Source organism: Protopterus annectens, chromosome 14.part0, assembly GCF_019279795.1.
Source record: "Protopterus annectens isolate FY-2018-M chromosome 14.part0, PAN1.0, whole genome shotgun sequence".
NCBI lineage: Eukaryota > Metazoa > Chordata > Ceratodontiformes > Protopteridae > Protopterus > Protopterus annectens.
Window position 1 is genome coordinate 431,884,617 of NC_056748.1, and position 15,571 is coordinate 431,900,187.

The 15,571-nt window shown below is 43.5% G+C and overlaps 1 protein-coding gene across 1 annotated transcript in view; it reads left to right on the top strand.

The window, feature by feature from the left end:
• Positions 1 to 15,571, top strand: part of SEC24C (SEC24 homolog C, COPII coat complex component) — a 2,546,747-nt gene that overhangs the window by 1,810,908 nt on the left and 720,268 nt on the right. The window lies entirely within an intron of this gene.

Sequence of the window (15,571 nt, forward strand, 5' to 3'; positions counted from 1 at the left end):
CAATGAGGTGCCTCCACCTCTAAATCTGGAGGGAACAAAGGACAACCCTACAGTAAGCAGTCTCAATGACTTCCCTCTACCATCACCAAGCACTTATCTTTTGGCAGCCCCTTGGGGCAAAATTAGCACTTCATGCTCAAAATTGGCAGTTAATTACCCAGGACAAGTGGGTATTAAACATAGTATCCCAGGGGTACAGATTTAATTTCCATACTTTGCCAATTCCAAATGGTTGGCCAGATCTGCCAAAAAATCAATGGGCAGAGTCTCAGGAACAAGTTACGTCCCTCATGGATATGGGGGCTATTCAACCAGTACCAGAACAAGAAAAAGGACAAGGTTTTTATTCAAGACTGTTCCTGGTACCCAGAAAAGACGATGCCTGGCATCCAATACTGGACCTATCGAGTTTGAACACGTTCCTGGACATTCCAGAATTCAAAATGCTGACTTTACAACAGCTACTGCCAATGCTGGGCAGAAACGCTAGGTTAATGACTCTAGACTTAAAAGAGGCATACCTGCATATCCCAATAAGGGAATCGTGCAGAAGATACCTCCACTTCAAGGCAGGTTTTATGCATTACCAATTCTCTACACTGCCCTTTGGCTTATCTACTGCGCCCAGGGTCTTTACAAAGTGCCTGGCACCAGTAATTGCATTTTGCAGACAAAGAAGCATACAAAAATTTATCCTTACCTGGACGACTGTCTCATTCAAGCAGAGAACAAGGACATTCTTCTTCAACATCTGGCGTTTGTAAAAAGGCTTCTCACATGCCTAGGGTACACAATAAATGAAAAGAAATCACAACTGATACCATCTCAAAAAATTACATTCCTGGGTGCAAGCATGAATACAATTGCCCAGATGGTTTACCTTACGCCAGACAAACAAAGGCAACTGACTATATATTTAAAACAGATGGCAACAAAAACCCAGTTATCTGCAAGACAAATTCTGCAGGCTTTGGGGTTCATAGCATCCTGCATTCTACTAATTCCATATGCAAGACTGCATATGAGGAAACTTCAATGGTACCTAAAAAGTTTATGGAGTCAACATTGTCACAGTCTGAAAACAATGATTACTCTCATTCCCTGCCTACAACAGGAATTTCTTTGGTGGGCAGAGACATGTCACCAGAACAAGGGACTGTCATTCATCTCTACCCCCTGCCACCCAAACCCTAACTACAGACGCATCAGACTATGCTTGGGGGGCCCACCTGGCGGGGAGATGCATTCAGGGCATATGGAGCTCAAAAGAAGTGCATCGGCATATCAACCAGAAAGAGATGCTAGCTGTTCAGAATGCCCTCAAAGCCTTCAAGGACTTACTTCATCCAGGACAACTACAGATAAAGACAAGACAACACCACGGTTATGTGATACATAAACAAGCAGGGGGGTGCACATTCCTACCCCCTTTGCAGACTAGCCATGGCATTGTGAAACACAGCCTTGACTTACCAAGTACATCTTCAAGCTCAATTCCTGCCAGGAAAACAAAATACTCTGGCAGACAACCTAAGCAGAAATCTTATGGACCCGCACGAGTGGAAACTGGATCCACAAATCTTCAGCATGGTAACACAGAAATGGGGGGAGCCCAGACTTAGATCAATTTGCCTCCCTCCAAAATTATCAATTGGACAAATTCTGCACAAGGACTTATTACAGACAAGCATGGAAAGTGGATGCCCTATCCTTCAATTGGAAAAACCTATCAGTCTACGCCTTTCCCCCTCTGCCTCTTCTCTCCAAGGTCTTACTAAAGGTCAGACAGGAAAAACCAAAAATGATCCTAATTGCTCCGGACTGGCCTCGCCAGCACTGGTACCCAATTTTAAGGAATATGTCTCAACTCTTTCCTTGGTACTTGCCTCAAATACCTCATCTACTGTCTCTGCAGAACAATCAAGTTCTGCACACTCAGCTCCAAACTCTGAACCTGGCAGCATGGCTGATGTAATTATTCAAACAACACCTCTCAGTAAATCTGTGATGGATGTCATTTTGGAAGCCAAAAGGCCTAGTACTAAAAAATCTTATGCTGATAAATGGAAGAGATTCTGTGCTTGGAACCAAGCACAAGGAATGGATACAGAAAAACCAAATGTCCCTCAGATTTTACAATACTTGACTAAGATGCTTGAGAAGGGCCTATCTTTTTCTTCAATAAAAATCCATGCCTCTGCCATCTCGGCTCATTACAACACGGAGCCTCCCATCTTTTCTCATCCTCTACTAAAACAGTATCTTAGAGGGGCCAAAAATTTAAGGCCTCCCAGAAAATCACCAACTCCTGCATGGGACCTCTATTTTGTGCTGGAAAAACTCTCCCTGCCTCCTTTTGAACCAGCAGCTATTGTGGATATAAAGTTGTTTATCTTGGAAAACAGCTTTCCTTTTGGCAATCACTTCAGCAAGAAGGGTTTCGGAACTACAGGCCCTCATGGCTGTGGAGCCTTTTATTACATTTTACCCGGACAGGGTGTCCCTCAGGACCAATCCTTTCTTTATGCCTAATGTGGTATCCAGCGTGGCTCTTAACCAAACTATTCACCTGCCAACATTTTACCCAAATCCGCAGAACAAGGGGGGAGCAGATTCTGCATTCATTGGATCTACACAGACAACTAAGATTCTACTTAAACAGGACCAGATCTCTGAGAACGTCTGAGCAACTACTAGTGGCATTTGCTGCAGGATCAGAGGTGAAGGCTATATCAAAGCAGAGTGTTTCTAAGTGGATAAGCTACTGCATTCGTTTCTGCTACTTGCATCATGGTAAACCGGTGCCCAAGGGGAATCAGGTCATATTCCACCAGGGCTGCCTCTGCCTCAGCAGCCTTTCTCAGAGGAATTCCAACCAAAGATATTCTAGAAGCTGCTACTTGGAGCTCTGTTCATACTTTTACAAAGCATTATCATTTGCCTCTCTTCTCTAAATCCAGGGCAGGCTGTGCCACTGCAGTTCTGCAGGGCCTTATAGCCACTCCTAATGCTATTTAGTTCCATCCTCAGCTTTGGGATTCTACCCAAATGTAATGACTGCAACAGTGAAACACGAAGAACATAGTACAGTTGTGTACACTTACCATAAATGTAGCTGTACAAGTGTATTCACTGTTACAGTCTGGATTACCCACCCGCCATCCCCCTTTTCTAGAACTTCTCTTTCCTTCACTATATTCTAAAGCCTTTGTGGTGTATTTGATTTTAGAAGAAGGTAAAGTTTATATTGCAAAAATGCTACATATATATTGCTGTTTATATATATATATATATATATATATATATATATATATATATATACACACATACATGCTCCCCATTTGGGGGGCACCTGACATCTGGGGCAAGAAAAGCTGAATAAAATGGCATCGACTGCATGTTTTATACCCCTGATGACCTGATGTCATGGAAGAGGAGACAGCAACCGACACAGGACCCAAGAGTTTGATATTCAGGCCGACTGAGGGCAACCTGCCAGCAGATTACCCAAATGTAATGACTGCAACAGTGAATACACTCAAACATCTACATTTATGGTAAGTGTACACAACGTATACTCTCAGTTACCATGTTATAGGTAAATTTCAGGAACTGAGTGGACCCATTCAGGTAAGCGACAAATTTCAAGATGTCATCTGGAGAACCATCAAATAAAATAAAAACATCAAGGTATCTTGTGTAATAAAAAATATATTCTCTAAACATGTTGCTCTTGTGAACATACTGCTGCTGCCATTGGGCCATTACTAAATTTGTGAAACTTGCTCCACAGGGAGAGCCCATCGCAACCCCTGATTTTTGCAAGTAATAGCTTACATTAAACAAAAAGAAGTTATTTAAAATAACATCCAAAAGTTCCTCCACAAGTTCCCTTTCGGGACAAACTTTAGTTCTAGTAAGGTCAATCACCCATTCAGTGCCCAAGCCAATGGGTATAACCATGTAGAGGTCCTTTTTACTTTTTATATGTCTTAGTATATAACTAATGTATATAATCGTAATATTATCAATTTACAATTTATTCTTAAGTAAAAATATTACTGGTGTTGATTTATATTTTAGCTAATGAATTTTTTAGCATCTAATTGAGTTTTTCTGGTTGCTGATTGTTAGGTCTTTTCACATAATTACATTTGTTCATACTTCTGCATTTTAATATTTTAGTGCCTTTAGCGGAACATTATTTGGATGTTCTATTTGTGTATATTTATGAAGTATGTAGTATTTTTTTATGATGAAGTGGGTTGTTTAGATTTATTACACTGTTATTAACACGACTTTTACGATTTTCATTAATATAATTTTTAATGTTTTAGCCTTAATGGGTTTGAGCATGTGATCATTTATTGAATGTATTTAAAGCAGGATGTGATGTAATGTGGTTGTCTGAAGAAGACATTCAATGGAATAAGTCAAAAGCACTCATTTCATTGCTTTTAGTGTAATTAAAACTTCCTGGTGGATTAAGTTCCTTTTGTGGGCTTCTGTGACTCATAGCCAGCAGTTCTGAGTGTAAGAAACATCAGATAACTGCATAATGCATATAAACTGGACATCTCTTGCCCAAAACTCAGTAACATCTCGGAGTAGTGGCTCTTTGCAAATAACTGCATACAGCACATTGAAATTGACCCCAGAATGACAGTACCTTGCTAGGCAACTCTTTACAGTGCAAGAAACACTCTGTAATGGTGGCACTTTGTGAATAGACACACCTAGCGCAAGAAACTTTTCAAAATGGCTATACTTTGACTGTATTTCACAAAATAGTTGCATTTCGCACACAATAAACTCTTCAAAATACATGCACAGTAATAAGCACACACTGTAAGCACTTCTACACACTGAGATACTTCAAATGACTTCATTTATGCCTTCGATACAATACAAAGTCATAGACATGTCAAAACATAGCACTTTGCCAAAACACATGCAGTCGCTTTGCTTTATTTTTGTTTAATGTATCCTTTTTTGCCAATATTATATTTGTTTTGCTTGTTTAAACCCTTGTCATGCCCAATGTACTTTTCTTGTGCTCATTTTAGTCTAAAGATGCCCAGTTTTGCTTTAATCATACTCTTTTTATCTTGAAACATATTCATTTGCTTTAAACATGCTTGTTTTGCTTTACTGTTAATGGTTTAAGTACCTTTATTTTAAGCATTTCTTTTTAGCCAATAAACTTTTCATGCCTTCCACTTGTTCAGTAATGCGGTTTGTGCCCTTGTGATGGCCCGTTTGTCTCTATCAGATTAACAGTTTGTGCTAGTTCTCATTACCTTTGATTCTTTTCTGGCTCTTTGTGCTGTTTTTCTTAGTTTTACCTTCACTGTCTCCTCTGCACCTCATGGTTCTGGATCTTATTCTCTTAGATCCCGGTTCTGACACCATGTCGTTCTCCTACTTTGGACACAATAGAAGAGTCTTCGTGGGTTCTGTTCAAGCAGCTTTATTTTTTACAAACACTTCACTATAGAAGTTTACTGACTTTAACATAAGTAACTTGTATACAAGCTAACAACTGTGATCATGCATGCTCTCACTGTGGCTGCTCTTACAAAATGTCACTAGGGGTAGCGCGTGTCTGGAATCTGTACGTACACGTATAACCTTTACATGCTTCTTAAAGATAACAGCACACTTCACTTGCATTCTGATATACAGTAATTATGAAGAAAAATGTATAAAATAGTTGGTGTAGACTTTGATTTCCATTTTCTAGTCATTGTTTTTTTTGGCAGCCAACTGAATGAAGCTTATGGCCTTACTATGTCTAGGCAATGCTTGAACATGGTATTAAAAATATCTCTGAACTGTCAGTGTAAGCTCATGTTGCAAGTTAGTATAAAGTTGTTTATAAAAAGTCATGGAGAAAGCAAAAAATAATGGAGGGCAAAGGTCCAAAATCAGGGAAAATGTTTTAATATTACCCCAGAAAACCATTTACAAGTTAGTTAACAGAACAGCATTTTTTCATTACCAGTCCTTTTCTGAACAATGTGTGCCACTCTTAGTATCTGGCATCATTGGCTGACTGTAGTCCTTGGTGATTTACTAGAAAATCAGAACTTCTTGAGGAGCACGGCAAACGTAGGACACAGAATCAGGAATGTTGAGAGGTGTGCTAGAATTTTTTAGAAAAAATTGGTTTTAGGATAGATCATTGGAAGTTACAGAGCAAATACTTTGTAGTTGAGTTGTATCGGTGTTGTTTGAGGCATACCTATTAGAAGGGTAATTGGAAAATGAAAACAACGGACCATCATCAAAGCCCAAACTTTGCCAGTAATTGATCTGTCAGCTGTGCTTAACAGTGTTAGTTTCTCTAAATCAGAGTATTCCAGTAAGCAGGTCATTGTTAAATTTTTAAACACTTTTATTAAATTATCACATAAGACATATGCAAACATTTAACAGAAAAAAAAGTAATTTTAATTTTTTCCATTTAAATACAGTGTATATCATATATATTTTCTTTGCTAGTCTGACATTACAAAAATTGCTGAATTCCTGCCTTCCCTTAAACCTCACTCCTCCTCCTGAAAATAATTATGCATGTATTTTTTCCCACAAATTTCGTTTACTTCTATGTAATTTGCTCCTTCCCTTTTCTGAAGATCCTTCTTCCAGTTTTTCTTTTTTTTTTTTTTGTAATATTCAATAACCTCATATAGTTGGTGTAGACTTTGATTTCCATTTTCCAGAAATTGCTCTTTTTGGCAGCCAACAGAATTAAACTTAAGGACTTACTATGTCTAGGCAAGTCAGACCCTCTATCCAACTCAAAATAATAATTTCCTTACTTGAAGCCATTTGCTCACCCACAATTTCTGATAGAGCACTCTCACAAAAACATATGTTTCCAGTTTCTTCTTTCTTTTCCATCACACCACCAAAATTTGCTATCTAAATGAGGAACATTTCTTTGAAATCTACTTTGGGTATAAAAATACCTATGGAAACACTTCCAAGCAAAGATCCTAAACCTTCTGGACTTGGTTGTATACTTGGGAGCCATATGTATGTCTTCCCTTTGTTTTCTTGTAAAGTGCTTTTTCAGTCTCTCTTCCCAATCTTTTCTAACCTCTTCTGATGTTGTCATTCAGTATTTTATAAGCCCTACTAATTACCCTTTTTTAACAACTGTTTCTGCTCTAGATCCCACTGAAAACTCTTCCAGAGTAGGTCTTTCACCTAAATTCCCCTATCCCTTTCTCTTTGCCTGTAGTCTGAGATCAAGCCCTGGTAGGGAAGGCAGCCTCTAGCCTGCAATCCAAATTTCAACTTGGCTTACTCACTGTATTTTCTTTCCTGCTTAAGTTGTTTGCTCCCAATATATCAATTCCTTTGCAGGTTGCTCCAGTAAATTCCAGTCCCCTCTTGCCTATTTTCTGTACCCCTACTTGTGGTCATCCCTACTGGCAAATTTTTTTTTCTTCCATTCTCATATTGGCTTAGTTCTTGGAATGCTTTCTACTGCTTTATAAATATAATAATCTGAAGTAGTTTACTTCATTTGGTCTTCAACCTGTGGGAATACAGATCCATATCGGATCCGAGCTGCAAAAATTACTAGCATCAGCTCCGAATTCCAGACTCCTCCCATTACCAATAATACACCTCCACTGCCTTCCATCCCCAGATCTCGTTTGCTGCGATTTGTAATACATCGTGTCTCTAGAGCTCCATCTAGCAGTGGGTGATTCTTACTGTAAATTTTCTAAAATTTCCATTCTTTTAGCCAATTCAGGTTAGTGTAGGTACCCTTTATCCCCTCCCATCGCTTTGGCATTGAGTGTAGGTTTATAGTTGTAGTTAGTGTAGTTTGTCTGTGGTGCACCCCCCCCCCCCCTTAGTGTTGTCTATAGTCTAGTGTGGTGAGTGGGTGTGTGCTTGTTAGTTTAAAGAAAGAAGGTTTTTGCCTGTCTTTTTAAGGCTTCTTTCTTTATAGAATGGCTGAATAGCTTATCTTTAAGCGATGCACAGTGTGTGGCTATAAGCTCTCCACAGCAGATGGCCACACTCTGTGTGTGTTGCGCATAGATGTGGCCCAGCTTAGTGTGGATTGCTCCATTTGTGCGGTGTTCAATCCCCGAGCTTTGAAGGATAGAAAGGCCAAGTTGGCCCTTAAAGGTCTTCTGCCTGCCACTGAACCTCCTCCCTCGTCATCGGCTTCAGTCACTGCGGCTGCTGTGATTGCCTCTCCCGCTTCTCTTCCTCTGGCCTCCCCTCCCTCCCAGGTTGGGACTCAAACTCTTGCATCTAAGTCTGTGGTAGCAGAGCAGAGGAGGGGTAGAGAGCGGGAGAGAAAGTCGAAGACGGAGGAGAAGAGAAAGAGGTCCCTGGACCTCATGTCCCCTAGCAAGTCTGCACGGATCTGTGACTCCCCTCGGCTCCGGTCTCCTGGGTTCTCCCAGGAGCCGGAGGAGGCACATTTAGTCTCCCGGGCCTCAGTTCCCCGACTCTTTATCAGACATGGATCTGGATAAGATGAGGTGCTTTATCTGTACACAGATCCAGATGGGGGTTTTGCCAGCCCCCCCCCCCTCAGGAGGGGGGAGCTCGCTTCCTTTTTTTCAACCCATTTCTCCTTCCCCGATCCGACCTTCTGCTTCGGAATTCTCAGATCCGAGGTTGGCTTTGGTCAGGGGGTTGGCGCCGACGTTCCTTGCGTCGTCGACGCCAACAGCTGCCTGGAGCATATCGGATCCGATCAGTTTGGATCTGAGCCGCTCTCGGAGCCAGACCCTGGGTGTCTGATCCGAGGGAGTGGAACCTTTTCCATCGGCTCTGATATTGTCGGGCCAGGTTCCCTCCTCGGAGCTCCATCCACTTCGGTTCCGGCTCCGATTCTCATGTCGGACCCGGTGAGACTGGCCTCCTTATTAGCTGCCCAGGAGGTCTGCGCTCCTTGGCATTCGATGTGGTAGAACAGGTCCTCTCCATCGGATCGAGGCCCCTGACCACCCCCTCAGACTCCACCCAGATCCCTTCGGCTCTGTCTATGGTCCCCATTGTCTTACCAGAGGGACAGCCTGTGCCCGAAGAGCCCCAGACGGTTCCCTCAGAGGAGAACAGATGTCTTGCGAGCGCACCCCTGAGAGGCCCACTGGAGATGTGCCTTGCAAGCATACGTGCAAGAGGAGGCACTTGTCCCCAACCAAGGACACAGATTTAGATGATGGGGAGGGCTCCCCAAGATCACCTCCTGATGATGTCTCCTTTGGAGACATCATGGAGATCCTGCACCAGCGGGGAGGTTGGTCTGCCCCCAAGCCCTCCACTGATGAGTCTGTGTTTCTGGAGGCTTTCGGTACGGGCCCATCTACATCTTGGGTGTCCCCTCCCACGGATCCTTTAGTGGATTTGATCACCTCGTGGGCATGGAAGGAAGCAGATACTGTGGAGCCGATCCCCAAGTGCCCTGATAAGGTTTTAAGTCCCCCCATTGACAGGCCTTCCTGGAACAAGTCTTCCCCACTGGACGCCATGGTGGTAACAGCAGCCATGAAGAGGGAACTATCTAAGGGAAGTTCCTCGGTCCATCCTCTTGACCGAGAGTCACGGATGATGGACCGCCTAGGGAAGCGGGTGTATGCTTCCGCTACCTTTTCGATAAGGGCGCTGAATTATTTGGCCCATGTCACGAGACTCCTACGTGACCTAGTGAAGGAGTAGGAGGAGTCTCCACCCAAGTCCATGTCGCAGGAGGACAAGGCTTCGTTTTCCACGAAAATGGCCACTCTGAGAGCAGTATCAAATACATCCATGCAACTCCTCTCCCATGCTATGGAAGGAGCGTCTAGGGTGGCTGAGTCCGGCGTGTCGCACCTGGCTCAAGTTGTGCCAATTTACCAAACCCTTTAAGGCGTCCTTTGCCAATGCCCCTTATGACTGCTCGACTCTTTTCGGTAAGACCGTCAAGGAGACACTAGTCCAGAGTGAGAAGGACGGGAAGACACTGTCTGTCATCGGGATCTGCTTCTCTAACCCTCAAAGGTCCTTTTCCCGGAACCAGAGAGGGAAAAAGAAGATGCGGTTCTGGAAGTCTCAGTATTTCCGGGACACTCAGGACTCTTCCTCACCTAGAGGCAGAGGGTGACAGAATGGACGCCGGCCTAGAGCCCGAGAAGGTCCATGAAACTTCGGGTCTCAAGAACCATTCTCGGACAGACCCAGGCAGCAACCCTGAGGGGTTGCCCAGCTGCTCTACTCTGGAGGCAGTCAGGGGACGATTGTCCTTGCACCCAGCAGCATTGGGAGTCGATAATAACGGACCACTGGGTGCTTCAAATCATATCCAGAGGATGTTCTGTTCCCTTCGTGGGTTCCCCCATATCTCCCAAACACCTCCTGGATGTTCCACCCAAGCAAAGGGAGGCAGCAGCACAGAAAATTCCAAGCTGCTAAGAAAACGAGCTATTGAAACTGTCCCCCCAGATCAGTCTGGATCGGGCTTCTACTCCAGGGTCATTTTGGTGCCAAAAAAAAAATGGGGGGCTTGAGGCCCATTCTGGACCTCTCTACCCTGAACCTGTCAGTTGCCAAAGAAAAGTTCCGGATGGTCACACTACAGTCCATCATGCAGTACCTGCAAGAGAGCAACTGGATGTGTGCTCGTTAGATCTCCAGGATGCATACTATCACATAAAAATGCACAGAAGCTCCAGGAAGTTCCTCCCCTTCTGGCTAGGGGCCAGTCATTATCAATTTCGAGCCCTACCCTTTGGTCTCACCACAGCCTCCAGGATGTTTACCAAAGTGATGGTGGTTATAGCGGCTCACCTGAGGCTTCAGGGGATTCAGGTATATCCGTACCTGGATGATTGGCTCCTCACTGCTCCCACCAGGCTCTACTTTCCCAAACCAGGGATTACTTTCTGACACTTGCCCTGAGTTTGGGTATCACAATAAACACATCCAAATCTCTACTAGAGCCTGTACAGGTGATAGATTACATTGGTGCCAGGATAGACACACACTAGTGCAAAGTGTTCTGACCTCGGAGAGAGTTCAAAACCTCAGGATGCATGTCTCCCTAATTTACCGTTCTCACTTCCTGACAGCGGAATCGGTGTTGAGGGCCCTAGGCTCGATAGCGGCGACCAAAACTCTTCTTCCATGTGCACGGCTACACATGCAGATTCTTCAGTGAACTCTAGCGGTTCAGTGATCCCTGTTGGATTTACCACTAACCTATCCTATCCACCTAAGTTAAGTGTTGGTTGTCACTCGTATGGTGGATGAGCTCTCTGGACATTTTGGAGGGGCGACCCTTTGTTCCAGCCCCAGCCCAAATCACAGTGACCACAGATGTCTCCCAACTGTGGTGGGTGGGCATTGTTCAGGCAGGACAGTCCAAGGTCTTTGGTCCCCCAAAGAGACCAGCTTGTATATCAATGTCCTAGAGGTGATGACGGTCCTTCTAGCGCTGCAGGCCCTTCTTGCCTTTCTTCCTCTGCGGACAATTGCCATTCAGTCAGAAAACATGTCAATTGTCTGGTATATCAACAAAGAGGGAGGGACCAGATCTTACCCCCTTTGTTGTAAGGCCATGAGAGTGTGGGAATGGGCGATCTCCACCGGTTGCTTTCTCATCACAACGCACATTCTGGGACAGTCCAGCATTCTAGTGGACAGGCGAAGTCCGACCATTCTGATGCTTTATGAGTGGTCTCTGAATCTATCAGTAGCAGAACAGATATTCAGTGAGTGGGGTCAACCTTGCTGCAATCTCTTCGCATCTCCTTCCAACGCAAAGTGCAGCAGGTTTTTCACTCTGAACCTCCTGTCGGGGGATTCTCCCTTAGACACTCTAGTTCATGCTTGGCCTCCCGGTCTTCTGTATGCTTACCCGCCAGTTCCTCTCATACCAAGGTTTCTGCAGAAAGCTTGCTGACTGGGGAGCAAGGTGATCCTCATTTCCCATTCTGACCTCGCCAGGTATGATTTCCCTTCCTTTGGTCTCATCTTCTGGCTCCACCTTGGATCCTAGATCCCATTCAGGATCTGATTTCTCACCCATTGGGGGTGCCTCATCTGAGTTTGGACAGCCTGAAGCTCACGGCTTGGCTGCTCCAGTTCCCATGATTGCTAGGATTCTCGGACTTTCCTCCTCAGTTAAGTCTATTTTGGTAGCTGCTCATAAGTCTTCAACCAGAAAGGTTTATTGCAGCAAGTGTAAACGTTTTTCTTTCTATGCCTCTCAGAGGAGTTTAGATCCTTTCACTGCTCCTATTTCTGCCATTCTTGATTTTCTAGCTGATATTTTCCAGCATGGAGCTAGTTCTTCTACTGTCAAAGTTCAGTTGGCTGCCATTTCTCATTTTCATGTGGGCGAGAATTCTGCATCCTTGGCATCTTCTAGACTGTGTAAAGCCTTTATTAAAGGCACTTTTTGCTGCATCCCCTAGTCAAAGATCCTGTCCCCCCCATGGGACCTTACTATGGTTCTCCAAGCTCTGGTCGCCCCGCCTTTTGAGCCTGCCGCAACTGCAGATCTAAAATCTCTATCGTGGAAAACAGCTTTTCTGGTCACTATTACCTCTGCTAGAAGGGTTTCGGAATTACAGGCCTTGTCCATAAAATTCCAGTACATGATTTTTCATAAAGGTAGAGTTTCCCTTAGAACCAACCCATCTTTTCTTCTAAGGTAGCTTCACCAGTCAGTGTCAATCAGACTATAAATTTGCCTGTGTTCTTTCCCAATTTTACCAACAGGATGGAATACAAGCTACACACATTGGATATTCATAGATGGTTATGATTCTATTTACACAGGACAAAAAATTTTCGTAAATCTGATCAATTGTTTTTGTCGTTTTGTAGACCATTTTTGGGCAAACATATTTCCAAGGTCACTATAGCTAGATGGATTTCTTCATGCATCCTGCAGGTCTATAAGGACAAAGGCATGTCTCCTCCAGGTCAGGTTAAAGCTCATTCCACTAGGTGCATGGCTACATCTGCGGCTTTCTGGTCTAGGGTGTCTTTGGATGACATTTGCTCTGCAGCTACTTAGTCCTCATCTCGTATGTTTTTTTTTCCCATTACAAATTGGATTTGACATCTAGAAGGAGAGCATCCTTTGTCTCTGGGGTGCTCCAGAATATCCTTAAGTGAGGGCCTCCCAGTAGTTTAGTAGCTGGGGAGACTGTCCCACAGATTGAAGACCAAATGAAGTAAACTACTTCAGATAAAGAAGTTATGTACTCGCCATAATGTTTCATCTGAGAAGTTGTACTTCATTTGTCTTCAACCGTCCCTCCCTCCTTCCCCCTGACCTTGGCGCATGTTCAGCCCACGGGCTGTAGTATAGGTCACAAATATGTTATCAGGTCGGGTTCTAAGTATAAATTTAGCAAACGCGATGTGGGGATGGAAGGCATTGGAGGTGTATTATGGGTAAGGAGAGGAGTCTGGAGCTCGGAGCTGATGCTAGTAATTTTTGCCGGCTTGGATCTGATATGGATCCGTATTCCCACAGGTTGAAGACAAATGAAGTACAACTACTCAGATGGCACATTATGGTGAGTCCATAACTTTTTTCTGTATGATTGGTATTATTCTTCTTAAGGAATTGCATGCATAATCTCACCCACTCTATTTTTTGAACTCCCCCCTTGCTTCATCATTCCTTTCCACTTTCAGTTATAACTTCTGCTTGTGTTGTTTATGTAGCTCTAAAATATTCCTTCAAATCAGGTAAACCTAACTTTATTCTATTTACAAGAATTAACTTATCCCACATAAGAGTTGCCCTCTTTGCCTCCCAGATAAATTCCTTCAGTTCTTTAATTACTGTTCACAACTTCTCTGGTTGATAAAAGTATGCCTGACCCATATACAAGAATAAAGGGACTAAAAACATTTTCACTGCTTGTATCTTACTGTCCATATCCATAAATGAGAGTTACCAGTTTATCAGTTTTTGCATATCTGAATATATAAAAGAAATAAAGGGGAAAGAAGACACCCCTGCCTGGTTCCTCTAGTCAAACATAGCGTATCAGAAGAGAACCCTTCCATTCCATTATAGGGCTTGCCTCCTATCCTTCATACATCTTCTAATTAACCAGCTGATGATGTCAGTCTTCACTTAATCCTTGACTGTGGGTTTGGTTCCGAATCTCAGAACTGACTCAACCATTATTCCATCTCGCCCCTTCCAAAAACTCTCAAGATAAGCTTTACCTATAATGCTCCTTGCAAGATTACCTCAGATCTCATTTGCCGCTTCATAGTGCCAGATGCGTTCTCTCCTCTGAGCTCTCAAGCGACAGCTAATTACATTGAAAACTGTACATTTTCCATACATTTCCTCTTAAAACTGTTACTTTTCATTTATTCAACTACCCGCTCTTCTTAATTTCTATTATATCATTTTTTCCTGTGTGCGAGTGACCTTCCTCATTTTACCATTTCGGTAGTCTCTCTCATACTATTGTTGCTACTCTGTTCCTTTACCATGACTGGTATTTCTTAATTACCATTGTTGGTATGACTTTTCTGTCCCTAGTTTAATTAAAAAAAAAAAAAAACAAAAAAAAAACTTTCTATAGCTCTTTCAGCCTCGTCTGGGTGTGCGTGACTTCTCTCTAATGGCAGACAAACCAGTTAAAAGGACTTCTGGCTTCAAAAGATACTAGAAGTGTGACGGGCAACTTCCTAGCTCTGACGGACACACAGTTTGTGTCTACTGTTTGGGGGGGGGGGGGGGTGGTACATCTACAGGAAGACTTTTCAGTTTGTTGCAGTTTTAGCCATCGGGCACTAGTTAACTGTAGAAATAAGCTTATCCTTAAGGGAATGCTTAAATCAGACTTTGACGAGGCCTTATCTGGCTCCAAATCTGATGTCAGTTCACCTTCCACCTCGTCCTCTTCTACCAAATTGGACAAGCCTAAGAAGAAAAGCCAGTTGGTTCCAGCACTTTCTCTGGAACCATCGGTTAAAATACCCAAGGCCCCCATGGTTCCTAGAGTTTACTCAGAACCGGTGTGTCAAGTGACTCAAACTTTGGTGCTGGCTTCTGCATTGACTACATTGGTGCCGATTTCAGTTTCAGACTCTCCCACTTCAATGCTGACCAAACCTCTGGATCCGAAGGAGTTTTCCTTCAAGGAACTACCACACACCAGATATTCACCTTCAGTGGACCCCTTTTAGGATTGTCCTTCTAGTCCTTTTCTGGAGAAACGTCCACTCAGATCTCCTTTGCTTGCATCTGTCCATTCCACCAATAACAGACTCTGATGTCATTAGATTGGTTGTTTCAGCTCCTTGTGGTGAGGGGATTACCTACTTCTATGGTTCCTAGCAATTTTGGCTGTGGAACCTTGACTGCTTCTACTCCAGCCTTTATTCCTCCTTTGACTCCAGCTGAGACTTTGGGGCCACCTGTTCCAACCTTCCTGGCTTAGACTGTTTCAGTGCCGCTCAGAGCTCCTACTCTGGCACTGATAGCTACCCTGCGTTTTTTGAGTTTGTCTGATCCAGAGACCTCCCAGGGTTGTAGCTTCATTGCTGGTTCTGGGAGGCAGGGTTCGAC